This window comes from Zeus faber (genome assembly GCF_960531495.2).
Source record: "Zeus faber genome assembly, chromosome: 7".
NCBI classification, from domain to species: Eukaryota; Metazoa; Chordata; class Actinopteri; order Zeiformes; family Zeidae; genus Zeus; species Zeus faber.
This window is the reverse complement of record NC_137203.1, coordinates 4431571-4454646: the sequence shown is the minus strand read 5'-3', so window position 1 is coordinate 4454646 and position 23076 is coordinate 4431571. Positions and strand designations below refer to the sequence as shown.

Sequence of the window (23076 nt, the reverse complement as noted above, 5' to 3'; positions counted from 1 at the left end):
CATAAAATAATTCTGTTCCCCAAAATGGATTAATAATCGTGATAAATAATCGTGATCACAATATTGACTAAAACAATCCTGATTATCATTTCAGCCATAATCATGCAGCCCTACTTCAGAATGATAACCGCCCTTAGTTGCAGCGTAGGAAACACACCCACAGCAACAAACACCGTCCATCATAGAATTACACTGTAACCAGGCCGGAACCAATGAAATTCGGCAGCCACAAAACACACCGGAACAGAGAGACAAAGCACACTCGTCTATTGAACTTTAACAAAGGGCCGACTACCCTGGACCCCGCATATTGCTGCCTGCAGCTATATTTATTATTAGGGGTCCAGCTCGCAGGGCTGAAACCCTATTGTTATTGTTAGGATTTTTTTTATTATTATTATTATTATTATTATTATTATTATTATTCCCCTTGGCATTTTTCAGGCTAAAAGGGTCTGGAACACGACAACCAGATGCCAAAGAGAAGCCAAATGTCTAAGACAATGAAGAAGCAGTGGGCAGAACGTCAAGCCTGCGTTCCATGGAAACTCAGAAATTTGTAACTTGTGCGGGTAAGAAGTGATGCTGCGTTTCATGGAAACTCTGAAAACTTTAATTCATAACAAACACGACTATCATGGACCCATGTATTTCTGCCTGCAGTTATATTTACTAATTAATTACTACTTCTACTACTACTTCTACTATTATTTTTATTATTATCAACCACAACGTCAAGACAGTCCTTATTTTTGGTCACGTAAACAACCATGCCTCCAACAGGCTTATTGTTTTGGTGTCTAACCGTTGCTTTTTTAACATGAAGAGCAATCAATTGCAGCAGCCCCAGGAACTCCACAGCAGACATCCTAAAATTGATTTTGAACCGATCGCTATACTCCCCGTATTGATCTTCAACCCCCCCCCACCCCTCTGTCTTTTCACTCCAATGAAAAATGAGATTCAATACAACAACTTCTTTGTTGCTGCTCCTGCTGCTTGTCGACTCTGTAATCTTCGATCAACTCATTGTTATGCTGACGTCGGTGCTGACTTGGTGTGAAAGGTTCCTGTGTGTAACAACGGATTCTTTCTCTCTCTATATATATATATATATATATATATATTTTTTTTTTTTTTATTTTATTTTTTTTTAATTGTGCCGGAAATCTGTGTCAGACTTGGCGTGAAAAGGCCTTAACAGGGTCGTTGGACCACACTGTACCACGCATGGATTTGTATACCAACGGTTTTCTGTTGGCGTGCCACTTTATATTTGTAAGGCAGCTTCTAGGTCAATGGTCACTGCGTTGCATAAAAATAAAACATTGAATAAATAAAAAAAGAAATGGATTTCGGAGCAGCTGCGTCAAGGTGATTCAAGGCGTCCCCTAACCATTTTAAAAACTGTTTACGCATATGACAATCTGTGTGATACTACAAGTGTTTCTGCAGAAAACATGTGCGTCATCATAACAACCATGAACGTGTCCTATGCTGAAATGTGAGCAAGTATTTACATCTCAATGTGAATACTGATAGCAAATAAGAGAGGCGAAGATAAATGCTGTTTGGTAACGTTGGACTCATACCAGGTGGACAGAAGCTGAGTCATACAGGACGTAGCCGTGTTATTTTCACATGTTTGTTGTTTTTTTTATATTCCAATGGGGAATGCCCCTTTTTTTTTTTTTTTTGGTAAATAGCCTCACGGCAGAGCATCTCAGCGGTATTTAACAATAAGCTCCACTGTCACTGGATGAAAATAAACTAATCCAGAGAGATAGAAAGAGACTAAACACTATGTTTCGATTATCCTGCCAAAGCAGTACGGTGGGAAGTTTTATAGCGGTGACTCATTTTCACGGAGCAAAGTCAGAATGTATAGACACACACACACAAACACACACATAAACACACACGCTAAAGCAGGATTTGGAGACTCCGGTGGCTTGCTTCTCAAGAGCTTAGTGACACCATCGAGGCACGCCACAAATTCACACATACGCTCTTGCATACACACACGCACAAGCACACACACACACACACACACACACACACACACACACACACACACACACACACCTAAAGAGTGTTACCTACCCAGATTAGCTTTAGGCATAAAGCCAACATCAATGTGGGTGTCTATGGATTGAGAGAAAAACACAGGATAAATTAGTGCCCTATCCACCAACCGGGTCCCTCTCTAAATCTGCAACTTATTGTGATTTCCCATGTTGCCTTTCAATTTATACAACTCAAACTCTCAGAGTGGACACAGGAGACTTCAGATGGAGGATGTTAAAGTGCAACTCAACTCAGTCATTTTATTTATCTGTTGGCCTTCTGTAGGCATTGAGCACTTTTGAGTACAGAATGACCCCGAGAGAGGATGTGAGATCTGAAAAAGACCGTTGAGAGGAAATGTGTGAGATGCAATCTCTAAATTAGAAGTGCAAAACTGGCAAGGATCTCATAGCAGATTTACCAACTAGAGGGCCGGCCATTTGGGTTAAACCAGAAAATCAAACAGTCACTTCTTTGACTTATAAATAACAAAACAACTAATAGCTCAGGTTTGCACACACACACACACACACACACACACACACACACACACACACACACACACACACACACACACACACACACACACACACACACACACACACACACACACACACACACACACACACACCTAGCTGCATAGAATAACCAAGTGACACACAATGCTGGTGTTATATAATCAAGTTGCCACAATATTGACTGTAATTCCCAATGGCTTGGAATGAGTTTTAAGTTATATTCTTTTAAGATACAGACAGTCACAGCCACCCCTCCCCCATCTTGGCAGGAAATGGAGGCAGTCTAAATTTGGGCAGTGGGGGGGCGGGGGGGGGTGTTCTGCGGTGTTGTGGGGACGACTGAAATCAACGGTCTCAGGAAGGAGGAAACGCGCCCACCTTGCTCCTGTCAACTACAGCTCTTTCAATTTATAGACAGTCAGTCAAAAGATGTACATCTATCTTTAAAAGTTTCAGGGTTGCACAACTGTCCCCCATACAAATCACATGATTTTTGACAGATTTAATTTCCATCTTTATGTAATCCGCCCAGGGCCTTCCCACTGGTCCACTTCCAAATTTCATCCACTATGTCAATTGTGGCGTGGGGGTGGTTTAAGCAGCCACACCTCTCTTGGGTCTAGGAAATTGGGCCCGGGATCAGGGTGGCTGTACGCCTGTTGCTCATTAGAGTTATCACAGAGCAACAGGTCACACACACAAAGGAGCCCTTGTCATGACATGTTTTCTTTCTGCTCCGGGCTTATTCCACCTTGCCCACGCTCTACAATAAAACTGGTACTTATCAATTCCATCGCCTGTGTCTCTGTGTCGAAGGGCCCTGAAAATGCCACTCGGTTGGCGTGTGGCACTAACCTCACGTAGCGCGTCCAGACTTCAAGGCCATTTAGCAAAGAGTTACCTCTTTAGCAACGCACTTTTAAATTGAGTCAGTCAAATAAGCAAGAGCGTTGGTAGAACTGAAGATTTAAGCTTGCGTGCCTGCATGTGTATTTTTAGACTGAACCCAAACGTCCGGGAGGGTTGAACTGGTTCTGTGTCCTCTGTAGTGGAGCCTGGATCTTTCTCTATTACATCCATTCTTCTTTTCTTGGCAAGCATCAGTGCTAGTGCCCTTTTATCTGAGCCTTCATCCACCATCACTGATCAATAGCAGGCCAGCAGTGACACAGGATCACTCCATTTGCCAGTGTGTTATGGGAATTGTTTTATATTTACCAACCACACACACACCATGTATCAGACAAACAAACAAATTAAGTGCAGTGTCACAGAGCACTGTCAGAGAGTTGTTAAATTATTCAATAGACCCTCAGACAATTTTGCACATCAGAGCAGGATCAAAATCACGAGGGTCAGGAGGAGGGGAGGGGAGGCATCACTGGTGAGGAATGAGTGGTAAGGATCAACAGGCCATGCATAGAATGACACACACACACACACACACACACACACACACACACACACACACACACACACACACACACACACACACACACACACACACACACACACACACACACACACTTGTCTGGAACAGAGCTAGTCAGACAGCAGCAACAAACAAGATAGACTGTCACAGTACAGGAGTTCTTTAGTCAGCATATATATATATATATATATATATATATATATATATATATATATATATATATATATATATATATATATTTTTTTTTTTTTTTTTTTTTTCCCTAATACTTTCAAATTCTTGACTTGCATGCAAAACACGAACAGAAAGAACAATCACACATGCACTTCTTCATGCATGGCGCATAGCTGCTTCATACTCCTTTCTGCTTTCTCTATTATTCTTTTTGACTCTTTTGTTTATATTGAGGATACGTTAAAATACATGGAGTATCAACGCAAAAAAAGCCCAACTACTGATAAGTCTGTAGGTTCATCTGCCATCTTGGGTGTACTGTAAAACACTTCAGCGTCGTTGCGTCACATCCTGCCTCCTGCACTCTACCCAGGCTCCGCCCCTCGTCTCAACCAAACCGATTATTTCCAGGTAGTGTAAACGCGTCTGACAGGTACAATATCCGTTTTTTTGCTACATGTGTGAAAGGGCATGTGCTTGTGGAAACTGAAACGGAAAAAATAATTTTCCTTTAACCATTAGCGTTATATGCAGCTCTGTCAAAACTTTAACAAATTAAAAACAAGCCTTTTTTTACATTCTGTGTTGCCTGGAAGTGACCACAGAGGACATGCACACACACACACACACACACACACACACACACACACACACACACACACACACACACACACACACACACACACACACACACACACACACACACACACACACACACACAATCTAAACGGTTCAGTATACACAGGGCTGACAAATCTTATTTTGTTTGAGTTTTTGACTTTCGGATCCATGGAAGGATGGACAGAGATGGAAAAAAGGTTTAGATGGCCATTACACCTGATCAAGCACCTGTGGGAAAGAGCTATAAACAGCTAATTCAATGGGCCGTGACCCGTTAACACACTCACAACAGTGTCTCTGTTCTACTTTCACAGGGAAGCATTACTGTTTGAATCAGAGAGAGAGGGAGAGAGAGAGAGACACACACACACACACACAGACAGACAGAGAGATGAGTGCACAGTGTGTGACACATTTGAGTATTTCAATGGAAAAAATGACTCCAACTGGGCAAATGGTGACAACAATAACAGGGACTTTTACACATTATCATGAAAATCGCTTACTTATTGGTAAACTTCTTGAGGTATCAACTGAGGTTCATCACATCAAACTACATGTTCATGGGACGTTTTATTTCAGACCACATCAACCAAGCCATAACTCTAACTCAACTGCCACTCAACTACTTCATCACTTGACAATACAATCGACGACAAAAGATAATAAACAATAATACATTTCAAGTCATGACATGGGATAGGTGTGAAACCCCAAGGAAAAGAAACTCACACAGGATATGATGTCAGAGGAGAAGAGAGAGAAGACAACAGGACAGGGGAGGAGAGCGAAGTGAGGAGAGGAATAGGACAACGAGGATAGAGGGGTGAATGCTGATCTAGTACGACGCTCGAAGCCTAGGAAACAGTCGGTCATCCAGCCACCAACTCATACATGTGACTCGATTTGCAAATGTATGCCAGCAATTAGAAAAGTTCCAAATGTCTACCTGACTGTGTGTATTTTAGAAACACGGGCATGTAGGTCATGCTTGGATTGCATGGATTTGAATAATCCACAAACAGTGACTGTTTGTTGTGTTTTTTTGTTTTTTTTTTGTTTTTGTTTTTTAAAACACCAAGTAACGTTTACTAAAGACCCTCGGGCCAAGACCGTCTCATCTGCCACCAGGCAAGAGGACGCCTTGGGTTCGAAGCAGAATAAATCCTTAGACACATATTGCAACAGGTGGCGTTGCCGTCTCCCAATCAACCGTGCTGTCCGAAACAGGGGGGTGGGGGGGGTTGGTGTAGTAGCTCATTACTTTGAAAGCACGACTCCATCAGGCACCATGAGCTGACTCACTAGATACACTCACACATACGTGGGATTTTTATGTAAATGACGGTCAAAAAGCCATTTAATCAATCTGGGGTGATTTGGAGTGAGATGTGTTTGTGTGTGTGTGTGTGTGTGTGTGTGTGTGTGTGTGTGTGTGTGTGTGTGTGTGTGTGTGTGTGTGTGTGTGTGGCCACTAGTGTTTGCTTCAGCAACAATGACTAAGTCATCTTCCCCAGGAGAATTGGGACGGGGGTGCATAATAAATAAATAAATCACCACATTCACCCCAGGGCTGGTGATAACCCAGATTCTCACTTTATACTTCATAACTAAGAGGGAATACACCCTACGAGAGAGGGACGCGTGTGTGTGTGTGTGTGTGTTATTGTATGTATCGTATGTTTTTGTGTTTTACCTTTAATGCTTTGGGTGCTTGGCTTGAGGCCAAATGCATGTGAAGGAGAAAATAAATGGCGTCCACTGTGCATCTCACCCATGCATCAGCAAATCAAGGCTGCTACTAAATCTTTCATCCTCTCGGCTTCGCTCCCCCACATGCAGGCAGGGCCAACGCACGCAAAAGGGATCCAGAAAGTTATGCTTTATGTCTCATTAATAGTGTGAGTTTGTGTATCCGACATCTGCCGTACTCCACCAGCAACACAAACACACACCCTCACAATAACCCGGCATGAGTCATTCCATACACAAACACACTTCCACACATTAAAAATAAAAAATGCACCTCAAAACTAAAGGAGGCACACACAACAAATGGACCGCTTCTCAGCATTTGGTATATCACACAGGTAAAGAGGTTTTTGCCTAAAAACATAGAACAATAATATCCACAGGTTTTTCGATGCACAAAAAAAGACATAGAACAGACGCGCGCACGCACGCACACACGCACGCACGCACGCACGCACACACGCACACACGCACGCACACACGCACCAAGGAGACGCCAACAGAGAGAGCAATTTCATTGGAATTCAAAATAGGCACACTTCCCAAATATAAAACCAAACGATTAACTTTTCACTGCAGATGGCAGTTTATATCCCATCATGATGGCCTGTCACATGGGTAGGAGAGGGCTCACAACCCGTACTTTGTTTATTTGTTTTAAAACAAACCGCTCCCTACAAAAGACCACAGGGACTACCCTCAGATGCAAAGTAGCCAAACCAATACTTATCATATTGCACCAAACAACTAGGCTAACATTAAAACTCCTTTTGAGGAGGTTCAAATTCACTTGTCCAGAGAGCAGAGCTAATAAAAACTAGACATTGAAAGTACACAGCCAAGTGTGCATTTACGGACACAAACTTTCTCAGTAGCAAGAAGTCGGAAACTGCTGAGGTGCACCACAAACTCTTTCTGGAACTAAACTGGACAGAGATACTTGTGTTATCAGATATTGGTTGATCAAAGGATAAAATAGAACGCTCCTAATAGGAGCCATATCAGCTCTGGGGGGTGGGGGGGGGGGGGTGCTGGAGTCTCTCCGAGCTGACTACAGGCGTGAGGGAGAGAGACGGCCTGGGTGGGAAACTGGTCCCAAAAACATGGGAAGAAAATGCAAATTAACTGCAGACAGGACCCGAAATTGGAACCCAGGTCTCTGAGGCACCATAAATACCCACTGCTCTAACAGCGCACTGTTCCTTAAAGCTATTCTCATGGCTGTCAAGGATTCCATATTATATATATATAAATATATAACTCCACTTGGCATTAAACGTGTGGTACCTATGCATCCCTCGTTCTTTGCTACGATTCGTCCCCGAATGTCCCGACTGCTGTCAAACGCTTTCAGGAAAGGGTCTGAGTCGGTTTTTCTACAGGCACTCATTGGCCAGCTTTGTCTGCCTTAACATGTGGCTTTCTCAGTGGCAGTCAGGTTGCATTCTCATTCACTTACAGTAACAGGCCGACATAAGAGGTTATTGTGGGGTTTCACTGAACACGGCCGTAATTAAAGGGGTTAGCATGGTGCAATCTGTTTCACTGACCTGAGGGTCAATGGGTACAACAGAGGCCAGCTCAGCGGATCGTACCAGTCTCTTAACACTCACTTTACACTGCAAATAAATCAAACCTGTGCTGTGAGAGACAGTGAAGAGGGTTTTAAAAAGTCCTTCATGGTCTAAACAAACCAAATGCTTCTCCTTCCCTTGCAGCACCTCCTTGTAAATCAGACTACCTTGTCCAGCAAATGTCAGGATTTGTGTACGGAGAGGGTATGAAAGGACCCAGCATCTCCACAAGATCATGGAAGACATGGGCCTGCTCGTCAAAATCGTAATTATGCTGATATGATACCGATAAGGAACCACATTGCAGTCATCAAATAATGTACAGTGGCACCAACATCACAGTATTTGAGAGAGAGCGAGAGAGAGCCAGAGCGAGAGAGAGAGCCAGAGCGAGAGCGAGAGAGCGAGAGCGAGAGCGAGAGAGCGAGAGCGAGAGACATCTGTCATTCTGATCATGCATTAAAGCCCGCGAAAATAATATGATATCGTTGACAGTCAGCACCCAAACACACGATGGCTTCAACAAACAGCTCACAAGAACCAAAAAAATGTGTGAAATGAACCCATTTGACATCAAAAAGGTGCCAATTGTATTTACAGGCATGTATAAAATTGTTTTGTACACACACACTATGTAAATGGGGTATTACAGCATGCGGCAGTAAAAGTGAGGAGTGTGGTGGTGTACAAGATGAAGGCCACGTGACAGCCAGTATGGATTAACTATGATTTACACCCACTGTGTCGTGGCTGGCGGTTCAACATGAACTGTTGTGTTTCTGCCAAGACTCGTGCACAATGTGTGAGTACACGGGTGTGTGCACGTGCATGTGTGTGTGTGTGTATGTGTGTGTGTATGTGTGTGTGTGTGTGTGTGTGTGTGTGTGTGTGTGTGTGTGGACTCTCGTGTCGGGCTACTTCTAGTCCCTGACAACAGAGTAACAAGTGCCTGCGGTGAAACGTCCACCCCAAATAGCGCCTCACCCTGCTGCCGCTGCTGCAAGGCCATGGAATATACATGAGTGACAAGCTCACAAGAGAACACAGGCTTATGTGCACATGAGAATGTCAGTTGTACATCTCTCAAACATGCCCTCAATATGGGTAGCAGGGCTAGGTGATATTGACAAAACCAAATATAAACAAATTTTGTAACTTGATATCGATAATTTGCCAATATTGTTACAATGACTATTGCTGCTTTCATAAGATGTTAACACACAAGAAATATTTGGGAAAATCATTAGTAATGTGGATATAATGACCAATAGGGCTTGGTAAAGAGCGGGATCTTACAATCCGATTTTGATAGAAAGGGTCATGATTTGATTCAATATTAATATACTGACGTTTCACACACAACAAGAGCTACTTTAATCTTTTCGGGTATACATCTCATGCGGATTGCAAAAATATTTCAACTAACAATTCCGTTGAACACATTAAAATTAAAGACTTCACTTTATTTTGTGACTATGGTAGCATTTAATCAAAGTGGAAAAAAGTTGCATAAATTGTACGTATAAACGTATAAACGTATGAACAACACTCAAGTTTTCAGAGTACACACAGCCCTAATAACCAAGCTGGTAGAGGCATTGATGAGAGAAGCTAGAATAATGAAGTTCGGGGGGAAAAAAAAAAAAAAAAAAAAAAGATTATTAGATTATGTATAACTATACTGCAATAATACGGTAACCAAAGTCCCAGACAATATCGAGTCTCATATCACAATATAAATTTACAACAAGATATGGCCCAGCCCTAGCAGAAAAGACGAAGCACTACAGTCAGGGTGGATATTCAGGAGTGAGCGCACACAAACATAAGAACTTGCGTTTGTCAGAACACACGGGCTGATTTACTTCCAGCTGGAAGGGTGTGTGTGTGTGGGTGTGTGTGTGCGCGGCGATAAGGATGATGGAGGGGTGAGGGCGAGTATAGGCTCGAGTACAATGAAATGCTACTCTAAAACCCAACAGGATTTTCCAATCAAGAGCAGCAGACAGATTAATAGAAGCCCTGCTTGCATGCTCCATGGTGAGCGCAGCAAAAGAGGGTGGTGCAAACCCTGCAAACGGCACCCTGCAAAAGTGCCGTTTGCAGGGTTTGAGACCATCAAATATTGAAAAAGAGACAAATTATGGGATAGGCAGGGATAGAGGTATGACATGGACTCTGGTGCCGTGAATGACTGAGTCACTCTGCCACGGCCGCTGTGGCACGACTCCTGCTTTCCCTCTCCATGGAGGTGGGGGCTGGGAGACAGGGGGTTTCCTCTCACTCAGTGACACGCCAACAGGTTGGCCTGCGAGAAGACAGAACCATAACGCCAACCAGTGTCTTAATCGCTTCTAAGGCTCCGTTTTCAAGACCTGCCCAGTCTGGGGTCATCAAAATTCAGGTCAAAGCGGTATGCGCTCCAAACAAAATATCTTGTATGTTAAGTACAGGGCTTTAATCAACATCTGCCTTGTGTGGACGTCCTGACTTAAGATTTCTAGGGAAGATATGCACATGATACGTGTTAAGACGCCCTCGCTCTTCCTTTCCAAGGCCGTGTTTCTAGAGAAAGGTGGATACAAATTTACAGCGAGGACTCCTAAAGCTATCAGCTTTGTGAACTACCAGATAAAAAATGTTTGGGGACGGTTTCTTAAAAAGGAACATGAGGCGGGGGAGGGGGAGGATGGTTCACTTGTGAAAATCAAGTGTTGTCAGCAGCATCCGCTAAGTCTGAGAAGAAAAAAAATAAATAAATAAATAAAAAAAACCATCCCTTACTTTCTGTCATTTTATTGACCAAGCGAGAACCTGTTGAGGACAGGAAGTGTCTGGATGGCTGGGCAGGTGGAAAGTTCATGAAGTAGGGAGAGTAACGCGACTTGTGAGGTGCAATTGCAAAGCACTTCTGTAAACGCTAACCTACGTCCTTTTAATAACATTTCCTTAAACAAAAAAAACCCATAATATTCAACCAGAATGAGAGAGCAACACAGAGAGAGAGAGAGAGAGAGAGAGAGAGAGAGAGATGAACTCAAGCAGAGGAAACCCCAAAAAGGAAACATGCATCTAGGCCAATGAGTCATTTCCCCTGTGCTTTGCCTCTCCTTCAAATACACACTGACGGTATAAATTATGTACATCATCACTGGAGTTTACAGGGAGTGGGAGAACACCCGTGGGTTTTAGGCCTTAGGATTTTAGCTTTTTATCCCCTGTAAAGTCTGCCCGCAATTAATTTGGGAATTAATTTGCGCTCAGAACTCAGCCTCACGACCCCCGCCCCACCCCATCCCCTCTGTCATAAATGTGCCGCTTCAATGAAGCCTCATCGACAGACAGACGCAACAGAAGAGGAAGAAATCGGTATTAAAAATACGCCTTGCGATACTAAAGATTTTACCCCACACAAATTATTTTCAAGCAGCGCCACAATGCTTTTCTGAGCATTTTGTTATGATTCATAATGTCCCAATGGTGCACGACAATGTATTTAGATGTATGAAAGAAGAGGAGTTGAAGGAATACAAAAAAAAGAGAAGGGGACAGCTGTTGACAAGTCAGGTCCATTGCATAAGAAGATTTAAAGCGCACCAATATGCAAACTACATCTCAAGCACTGGGTCTTTAAAAGACCTCAAGGCTATGAAGAATAGATGCATCTTGTTAAATCACTATCAATTCTGAATTAGGTTTATAAAAAAAAAAACAGCATGGCCACAGACAGACATTTGCTGGATTAAGCCGGTCTTCATCCCCTCCCTGCTGTATAAAGTTAGCAGTCCTTTAGGTCTATTCAGCTGCTGCAATAACACATAATTTCTACCTAAATTGCTCCCTCGTATGTTTTCTCGAGGGTATTAATGTGTTTTTGTGTGTGCATTATCTGTTCTTCCGTCTTCGTGCTAGTCCAAATTTGTAACGGCCCTGGCCAGCCGTTCATGACTCACTGCTCACTCGGGTTGGGTATTATCTCAAAATGATCAATATCGAGGCGTTCACGATACATTTCCCACGTGACATTTCGTTTTGCAAGAAAATCCTTGACAATACATCACGGCATCTGTGTGACCGAAGAAAAACAAATACCATAAATACATTTTCAATTCTCTGCACTGTCTATTCTGTGCATTTTCAAGCGTGGTTTTACAAACCAGCGCATCAAGTCAGATCACTGACTAAAACATGTCCAAATCAATCGGAAAAATGCGGGGAAATCTATTGCGAGCAAGGGCTACAGTAAATAAAACAGAAAGAAAAGAAAATTAATTGCACAAAATATTTACCCTTACTGTAAAAAACATTGTTTTTATTTTTGACTGAAGCTGAACAGATTAACTACTTAGTTGAAATTTGGCATCAAACTCTACATAATCTTTTGACTTTGGGGTACTGCCTGGGGTACTCCTAAAATTTAAGAAAGAATGTGTGAAAAAATATTGGTCGTTATGTTTGGAAAAAAAAAAAAAAAAAAAAAAAAGGAAATACGACGCACATACATAATATAATTTCTATTTTTATTTTTTTAATTTACACTCAATGCCATTGAAGGGAGTACTCAGCTGAGAAAAGATCTTAGCAGGGGTACAATACAAAAAAATACATTTAAAAAACACTACTCTATACCACCAACATATTGATTTCAATAACCAGTCCTCCACCAGACTGGAGCTATTGTAACCTCCTGCAGGGCAATAACTCAATATGATCGTTTTCGGTCTTTCAGTGTTTGAGTTATTGATTTTTGTGATGAATTTACATTTTTATCACTATATGCAATGTTTTTTTTTGGTTTTTGGTTTTTTTTGCACTGAACTTGCTGTTGCTGCTGTTTAAATAAAACCAGATATAACATGAAACCAGAGCAAAACTAAGTCACATTATGTTGGTATCAGGTTTAGGTATCTTGGCAAATTTACACATACAAGTACATCTGCACAGTATCAGGCCTGATACCAGTACCAATATCTGTGCATCCCTCTATTTGTAGTTGTATTTAACAGCCATTTGGATCTAAAATCTTTGAGGGAGTTTTATGTGTCTACATTAGTGGTCGACCGATATGGGTTTTTCCAATGGCCGATGCCGATATTAATAGAGCGGGTTGACCCATGGCCGATATATAATGCCAATATCATTATATCACTTTTTTTTTGCATCTGATAAGATACAAATATTCTGCATTGTCTCTGCAGTGCATTTATTTTAAATCTAAAAAATGAATCAACTAAATAAATGTCCACCCGTTATCAAAAAACGAAACTTTGTAAACAAAACATATGAATGAAAATTAATTATGAGTAATAAAAAACAGGTCAGATTAAAGTCTGGTCAGTAAATAGAGTCTTCCTGTTACAGAAGTGCAGGATTTCTTATTCACAAGTAAATTATTTACATATAAAACATTTTTTACTAAATTAAGTCCCATAGCAACGGAAAGCAACGGAAAGAGGGTGTGACGCGTCACGGGACACAGGGTTTTTATTTGTACGGGATGGAACGGGACCGTCCCTTAACTCAGCTGTGTTTAAAAATTAAGTTTCATACAAGTTAGAAAAAAACACAAAAAAATAAATAGATCCAACGTAAAATCACAGGGAAACTGCCACAGGAAGGCACGTATGGCGCAGAACTAACTGGAGGAGACGTTAAAAAAAAACCTGTAAATTCTGAGTTTCCATTTTGCCTCAAATGCAAAGTATTTCGAACAGCACTCCTGCAGTTTTCCTTCAAAATCCGTCGCAGAGGCTCTGCACTTGTCATCTTTAACGAGTAACACCATAACAAACCAGAGCGAAGGAGAAAGTGAAGACAGCGAGTGAGGAGGCGCAGCAATGTGGGCGCTGCAGCGGGGTGTGTGTCAACTCGCTGTTGGAGAGAAGAGAGAGCCAGGAAGCAGCTGCTACAGGTATATCCATAGTGCACATAGTGTATATCCAACTGTTTGAAATATTCCTAATCGATATGTATGGACAAATAGATGTTTTTGACAACACTAGTCTCCAGACATCTTTTGTTTATCGGCCTCCTGAGCGCAGGCATCGGCCGATGCCCATTATCTCAAAATGCTCAAATATTGGCCCAATTAATCGGGCCGACCGTTCAATTGGTCGACTAGTCTACATAGGATCAGAAAATGTTGCCTTTTGACTCACACAGTCACTGAGCTCAGGTTAATCCCTCTCATTTTAACCAGCATGACCAGGTAGTGATTTAGTTTCCTTTTCAAGGACATACTGATGTACCACATGGCCAAATCATGTGACCTGGAAGTGTTTGGCTGACCGTGACAGTTTCATTCTAACAGCTGGATGTCCAGGCCTCCTCTGCCCACCTCATACATTTAGCTGGGCCCTTTCTTGAGTAACTGGCTGGGCTTTCTTCGTTTGGGAGCCACAGTTCTCAATCTGGTCCATGCTTACAGTTGGTGGGTTCCATTAGTTCAGTGGAACCTTAAATGGTCTGTACTGTGTTTTGGTGGAGTGTTAACTCCCACCTCCAAGTGAACAGGTTTGCGCCGTGCTCTGCTTGGACAGAGCTGTGTGATGTCTGATCTCTGTGTTGTTGCACCACCAATGCCCCTGCCCCTCAAATCCCTGTATTCCTGTGTGCTTTCAATCAATAATTTATCAGGCAAAATCTCCTTTGTACTGCAAATATTTCTAGCTGGGAAAAATAAATACAGGGTCATAAATCTATAATGCTAACACTTGATTTAGGGTAGAGCCCAATAAATAAAGAGGCAGAAAAAATGCGTTAGTGTGTGTGTGTGAGTTGAGTTGAAGAACATTTCAGAGACAAGCCCTTAAAACAGATGGATATCCGGGAGTCCCACTGGCTGTCCATGATGCGCCTCAATCATGTTATCTTGGCATAATCCAGAGCTGGGCTCGCCCATCTTAGGGAGATGGGGTAGGAGGTCAATATTGTATTTAGATCTGGCTTCTTTTGTTACACAATACACATTCTCAATTCATCATTTTGGCCTACAACTGCCACTACCATGTACACAAAACAACAAATGACTATACATTCTGAATGAATTACTATACATCTTCACCATAAAGGGCTACCCTGCGGTAATAGTATTTCAACCTTGAAACCTGACTGAAATGGCAGGCTGCTTTCTGCTCTTTCCTCATGAATTGAGTGATCAGGAAACAAACACTGGACAGTATTCATGTAGGCTGCCCTCAATGAGAAGCCAGACAAGGTGTGCGAAAGCATCAGTTTATTTCGTTTGAATTGTTTTAGCCTTCCCCAAGATATTCATCCATGCAATTATACTTTGGTTCGGGACCCCCTTGGCGTTATAGCTCTGCACATCTGGTTAATTTGTGTTTGTGTGTGAGTTGAATTTGTGTGTGTATGTCTGTTTGAGATAAAGCAAAAATGGAGGAATAAGTGAAGGAAGGAGGGTGGAAGCTGGCACAGTTTTCTGCGAGTCACAGTTTAATTAGACAATTGCTCAGTTCAACCTCAGGCTTTCTGGGCTCACAAGGGCCCCCAAGATTCAACCCTCACACCCCTAATATGGACTCTGAAGCAAGAAAAGGATGACAGAGGTGCTCAAGTTAGCTCTTGTTTCCTGCTCTTTCCTTGTGAGAAACTGCAGTGTTGAAATAAACTGGGAATATGGAACACTATCCCGGCCGGTGTGATGAAACATACGATGACACAGAAATCAGAGATATAATTGAGGTGACTGTGGGAAGACTTTTACAATGAAGCTCATCACATCAGTTACTGTAACATAAGATGTGCAACCCCATGTGCATGTGACTTGCATTGTGAATGAATGGGGCCTGTTTTCTGCAAATTCAGAAGGATCCCAAAATGATTTAAAGCAAAAGTAAATAAACAAATAATAATTACATTCAGCTTGATTCTCTGCTGGCTGGTGTGAATGAACACAAACCTCCCCCAGATTCATCAGAAGCAAATCTCCACTTGACCCAATGGAGGCTGTCCAGTGACCGCATTAGGGCTCTACAGAGCTTGGGCAGAGGCCTAGATTTCTCTTACGACTGGGGCATGAGGTCGATTTGGCACACACCCTGGGACTCCAACGGGTAAAAAAGTGTTTACGTAAGGTCCCCAAGTAACTAGACCAGATAGATAGACCTTTACCAATCTCTCTGGAAAGTAAGGTGACATCACTCATGAAAAGCAATGTGTCTATTTGTAATGCCAAGAAAACGCAACTTGTAATGGGAATAGTAATGACATAATGCCAAGATACATATCACATTTGTGGGTGCACTGACATGCATGCGCATCTCCACCCATGTCCACTGGTGAATATGCATTGCGAGGGTACTTATGACAACAATAAAATTAAGTTCAGAGGGATACTCTAAAAGGCATCTAGAAGAATCCAGGCGAGGAACAAAAGGGCTTTGGGGATGCACAGGAAGCACCCAGAAATAGCCCACAGTGGCGCAGTGTATTACCTCACTCCCTACTAACATCAGCAAACGTGTCCATCACCATCACGCACCCTGAGCTGCTCTGACGCGTGGGGCTCGGCGGCGCATGCCTTAGCATCCCAGCAGCTTGTGCAATTGGAGAGAATCAGCTGACTGGAACCGCACTCTAGGCCTAAGACATGACGCCTTCAATTTTTTAAAAGGTCCCTATTATGGCAGGACATGTGGCTCTAAAAATACTTGCGCCTAAGACCTATCCCTCATTCTGCCAAGCTAAATCGAGCCCTGGACCCGTGGGGGGAGTGGTGGTGGGCAGAGATAAGACAACTGAGCCCCGGTGATGTCTCTTGGTAGACGTTAATGGTCCATCATATTTCCACAGGGCTTCAATGTGGCACAGTCATGGATGGGGCGGCATGCGCTATCGGCTCTCAGTGCAGAGCTGGAGACAGATGTAGCCATACACAATGGGGGGTTGGGGGAGGCGAAGGGGCCGACTCATGGTCACAGCTGCAACTTTGCAGAGTATCTGAGGCACGTTTGTAGTGAAGGGCTGTAATTATGTTGCTTGTGTTGCCTCCCACACCCAGAGAGGCCGACCTGCCAAAATGCCTCTCGTATGACCGAATGTTTAGCATGTTTCAAGAAACAATGAGGAAGAAAGAAGGCAAATGGCCTGTATCCACTACAAAGCAATTAACAGCGAATCTGTTTTCCGTTCATTTCTAAAATTAAGAGTGAGGAAATTAAACACGATTTCTCATTGACAACACACAGCTGTGCCATCCAAGTCTTGTGAGGGTTATCGTCACAATGTGACAAATGTTATTCGTCAACATGTTGACAAATTTATCATGTTTGCCTTGATATAATGAAGATTACCGAGGGAATTGATGATGGAATCCAAGATGACATCACATCAAATCCCTCTCCTGGAAAATAATAAATTTAATATAAAAGGAAGCAATATTCGTTGTTCCTCCAGAAGAGGGGGCCCAGGTTGTCTACTGTACATGTGCTCTATGCTCCACAGGGAACCAATGAAGGAATCCACAAATTTACAATTCTAATCAGATGTTTTCTGGACAGAAATATGACAAGATTTCATTGTTTTATTATATATGTAAATTAAGTAATTATTTTACAATTATTTGATTTTTAGCTGTTTGTTTTCATAGGCTTCAATATGTGACATTGATATAATGTCATGACACTATGCAGCATTGTGTATGCAAACTACTTATGTGACTTGTCTCAGTCTAAGCAGTGTTACAAGTACAGTTTGTGCACGAGGCAACAGCTGTATCTGACCGCTCCCCAAAGCTTATCATGCAGCGTCTTGAGGTTAAGCTGATCGGTCAGATGCTGAGGATTCTCTGGCGTGCGAGGCTCTGGATGAGGGAGTGAATAGCATGGCCAGACGCTCACTGTGAAGGCATCTGCTGATTGTATGCCCGTTGGGCCATGGCTTCCAGCGTTTAGAGAGACAGCAATAAAGCCAGGCTATGACTCAGGTCTGTACCACTACCAGCTGCTGGGCGGTGACTTGATCCAGTTTTCTTGTGATTATACCACATTAGGTGAGTGAATGCACAGTTTTCCCAAGATTCAATAACAAATCAAGATGGAATTGGTCAGACAAAGGCATGGCCTATGGGCCTTAAAAATACCGGCCAACCACACAAAGAAAACATCAAGCAGCAGACACTATTTTAAAAATAATAAAAAATTAAAAAATTAAAAAAGGTTGGTGAAAAAGGTGCATAGATAGCTGTGTTTGTTAAAAGAAAGCCTGCCCTGATAATCCCAGGTTTATCTACCAGGGAAGCACAATAGAGGAACAGAAAGGTTTATTTTGTAAAAGTACAACATGGGCTGATGCATACTGATGATACCTTTTCATTACTAAGGCACATTCTGACCAATACACTACTTTTATGAACAGTGACGTTAATTTCAACATAACTCACAAAAGTCACAGTTTTTTATGATTTCTGACATGTTTAATATGGCTCTGATACAACACTGTAATTCAGCCTGGGATCAGAGTATGCAATACTGGTATTGGTCCACCCCTAGTGTTGATCCTTGAACATGTTCAATAATGGGTAATTAAATAAAGGGCTGCCACTTTGGCTACTACAGTATAACCCTGTTACCAAACATCTGTACTGGGGCTCTCGACTTCCTGGTCTGTTTCACACAAACAGGATCTTACAGCAGCACAGAATCATGCCTTCTTTTGAAATCATCATTAAAAGCAGCACGCATGAACCCATTCTGTTTAAAGAGGAGACGCATGGGGGAGGGTGAAGCATAATTCTCCTCGTCATCTGAGACAGCGTTACTATATTAGACATGCTCAACCAGATCACTGCAGAACATTAAGCCTGACAGCGCTGCTTTAATATTGATGTGCTCCGCAACCATGGCATAAACCACCTTACTGCAGCACCGGCTAAAACTGACAATTCTCTAATACATTTTTCAAAAGTCTGCCTGCAGTCACGTGGAAGGGAAGTGGAGACGAGAAAAAGTTAAACGCTTTCAGCGCAGAAGATTGAGAAAGACGGTGAAGTGGATCAGTCACGGGAAGGAAATACGGATGCATGGCACTGCCGCTTTCAACAGGTTGCCGACTCACCAAGCCAAGACTGTAAAAGCTTTATTCACTGGAACTAGTGCACATTAAACCTGTGCAACGCAGTGTGATGCGATATGTATATCGCAAAGCCCATCTATTTCATAAAAGATTAAATATGGGACTTTTTTGGAAATGTAAAGCGACCACAAGCAACACGTCATCAATGCCAAGGCGGCTCATCATTTGACAATTTGTTAATTCCTTCCGGGTCTTAATTTTGTCTACAACATGCTAGCGAAAGCAGCATTTGAGACTTAAAACTACAAATTGTGATGTTTCTCAACTTTCAATGGGTAAGTGAATGTTCACTTTTATTCACATTTGAAGTCTGTTCATTAACATAGTTGGAATATCTTGTGAGTTAAGCGTATATCGTGACACACGTACACGTACACACACACGTACACACACACACACACACACACACACACACACACACACACACACACACACACACACACACACACACACACACACACACACACACACACACACACACACACACACACACACACACACTCCGAAGGAGAAGGCAGGGACAACAGCGGTGGGTTGGTCCCATTAACCAGAGGAGGATTCAGGAGATTTCCACAATCTATGTGTGTGCTTATTGAGCTGTTTCTGTAATAGTGTCAGAAAAGTGTTTTCTGATTATTTTTTTGTTATCAGTTATTTGTGGTTTGGTTAAATGAAAAAAAACATTCAATGGGTATATTCTTGTACATTTGATAAAAAACATGAATAGCTTAATAATACCTTATATATAAATCAACAGATTTCTCTACTATAAAAATGTATTGCTTGACAAGTCGGTTTGACTCGAGCCCACACGTAGTGAGTCCAAGCTGAAAGAAGACTGTACCGCTTCCATGTCCCTTATAGGTACAGTATACCGGACCAATAGAGTCTATAAAACTACTTTCCAAGTATTAAGTCAAATATAACGTCTATTCCTGGGTTTGAGGTTTGTTTTCCTGCTGGAATGATAATATTTTCTTTACACAAGTCAGGTTTCATTTGTTGTGGAGGAAAATGTATTAGTTTGTTAATTTAACTCTAATCCAATCGCACATCAGCGATTTTATATATGTGGTTGATGCATACCAGGCTTGGTAATTCAATATTCTCACTAAATTCATGTTTTGAATGGACCTCTACGGGAATCTCGGGTCAAGTAAACGCTTTGCGCCCGGAAAAACAGAACAGAGGCGTGAAAACAACGCAAGGCATGTTGCTTTGGCGACGCTGATGGGACGCTTCTGGTGTGGCCCAGGGGTAAGATCCACTGAAGTTACAGCTTTGGGAGGGCTGAGATGTAACTTGCAACAGCACATCAAAGTTCTACTTCCAGAAATCATAGGAATAAGAGTCGTAAATATAAACATTCCTTGAGGGAATTTTAAAGGAAAGGGGAACAGCTGTTGAGTTACTGCCCCCCACGTCCACTCCACCAACACACCCCCTTCCATCATCCGAAACTTTACTCACGCCCAGATTATTCAAAGCCCTATACAGTGCGCTCCGTATGCAGTGATTAAGCCTGTTGCTAGGGTTTATACCTCCCTCTCTGATGTTAGGTCTGCAGACACATTCATTGTGAGCTCAGTGCCCCTGCCTCCCCAGATTTTCCTCTGACAGTCACATCAGCCGCTTGTCAAGAGCAGCTGATGTGTCCTCACCCTCAGTGCAAACACAAAGGCAAATGCACACCACAGACACTTAACGCGGGATTCGAGCAACTTCACGGGTCGTCCAGCGGCCTGTGTGTCGTAAGCTATGAAGCATGCGGTACTATGAAGCTGCGGCTTTGAGCAAGGTTTACTTTGCTCGTCTTAAAAGAAAGAGAACGCACCAATAACAGCAGACACAGCCGCCTGAGAAAGATGGCGGTGCCTCAAAAATAAAGGCTGGAGGATGAAATGTGATCGAATTAAATAATAGTCAATGGTCAATTTTCTATCGGTCAATGGCCTCAACCCAAACATTCTGCAATGTTGTCGGATTTGATCCTCGCTTCATGTGCCCTGCTTCATTCGGGAACAAAACCCAAACAGAAATGTAAATAAAATAAAATTTTAAAAAGTGATGCATGTAGTATTAGTATCATTGCTGCCTGGACTTAGTGTCAGACTGTATATTACATGTATTCTCCTTTATGCACTACGGCCAATTCTTTGTCATATCAATTTTCTGATTAGGCTGAATAAAACGTTTATGGAATGGCACTTTTTAAATGCTATGTACAAACTGAATGGGCAAAGTGAACAGGGTAACTCTCTGGGTTATATGGTCACTGGATGGATGGTGAGATTGATGACACACTTAGATACTGATCGCAGAGGGGGGAAAACTACAGTACAGACTCGAGACAGCCTGTGAGCAATTTGAAAAAACATCCAACATCCATAATCCGACCCACGATAAGTACCAAACCATTTGAGAAAATGCCTTACTCGTCAGCAATGCAATGCAATGGCGAGACATTCGCTAAGAAAGGAACTGCACAATGGAATAACGGCTCCGTCTGTTCGCTTCCACACACGATGACATCATGTCGGGTCAGATTGGGTTTTAGTGCTCAGCTTGCCGTGCAAATCCGCCGTTTTGCAGCGCGTCACGTTATCCTGCATTTCATTTCGGGTGCAGATTACGAGGCACAGGTGCGCGGTGCCCCCGGATAGATAGATATACCAACTACATATCAATGCGGTCGCATCGGGTTTTTATCATCTATTTGTTATTATTGCCTGAGTTCCATCGATCGCGCCGTTTTAAACGACGTGCCATTGACGAACCGTGCACACGCGGACTGATATCGGCCGCGAAACAAGACATCCGTAGTAAGAAGGTGATCGCATCTGTCGCGTCGTGGCCGTTGGATTTCGTCGCCAGACGCTCAGAGCCATTGTGTGCTGAGGAGCTCAGTGCAAATCCACCTGACAGCTCGGGAAACACTTCGGACCGACAGTTTGGAGTCGGAAATACTCGTTTACTTTCATTTACAGCCGGACGGACCTCCATGCTTACTACTCAGTGCAATTCTTATATTCGATATTTCAATGTTTGTTAATTTATCAGCATCCTTCGAACTCTCTGCCTCTTCCGACGCGCTGCTTGCCCGTTGCACTCAGTGTTAATAAGTAAAATCTACTACTGTACATTTTGCTTTGATATACTTTTTTTTCCCCTCAACACTTCCTTTTACATTGTATTGTACGTATTCAAATGTGCTGTATGTGTGTAGGCATACTTGGCCAACGAAGCCTGGTTGTGAACTCTGAATTGGCATAAAAATAATATTCAAATATAAAATGACAACGCGCAACCCTCACGTCGGACGGACACGGACGGACACACACACACACACACACACACACACACCAAGTTAGCATTACTTTTCTGTAGTTTAACCAAACCTACGCACTTAGCTAGCCGCCGCCGCCGCCGCCGCCGCCGCCGCCGCTCTACGGTCACTGCACGGGGGGGAAACACGCTCCGCCGGGGGGTTGGCGGGGAAAAGCGAACCGACAACCTCCAATTCACTCGTCAATTCGTCAATTAACTTTAATAATCAATAATCTGTCCGGGTGTGATCCCGTCGGCGGGGGGGGGGCGTCACGCCGCGGAGCCAGTAGCTCCGACAACCGGCCACAAACACCGAGCGGCGTCGCGTCACCGCGGAGCGGATAAAACAAGATAAAAGCAACGCGCGCTTACCGGGGCGCGGGGGGCGGGGGGCTGAGGGAGAGGGGTCCGTGTGGGTCGGTGGGGAAGCCCGCGGCTCCCGGAGGCCGTGTAGTCCCGAGGCGGAGGAGCCGAGTCGGAGCCCGAGCTGTCAGTCCGTCCGTCCGCCCGCCGCCAC

The 23076-nt window shown here is 43.0% G+C and overlaps 1 protein-coding gene across 1 annotated transcript in view; it reads right to left on the bottom strand.

Moving 5' to 3' along the window:
* taok3a (TAO kinase 3a) overlaps positions 1–23076 on the bottom strand; it is an 85981-nt gene extending 62905 nt beyond the window's left edge. Inside the window, exon 1 of the mRNA XM_080003547.1 lies at positions 22932–23076. The gene's annotated coding sequence lies outside the window, so the exon portion shown is untranslated. The remainder of the gene's footprint in view (positions 1–22931) is intronic.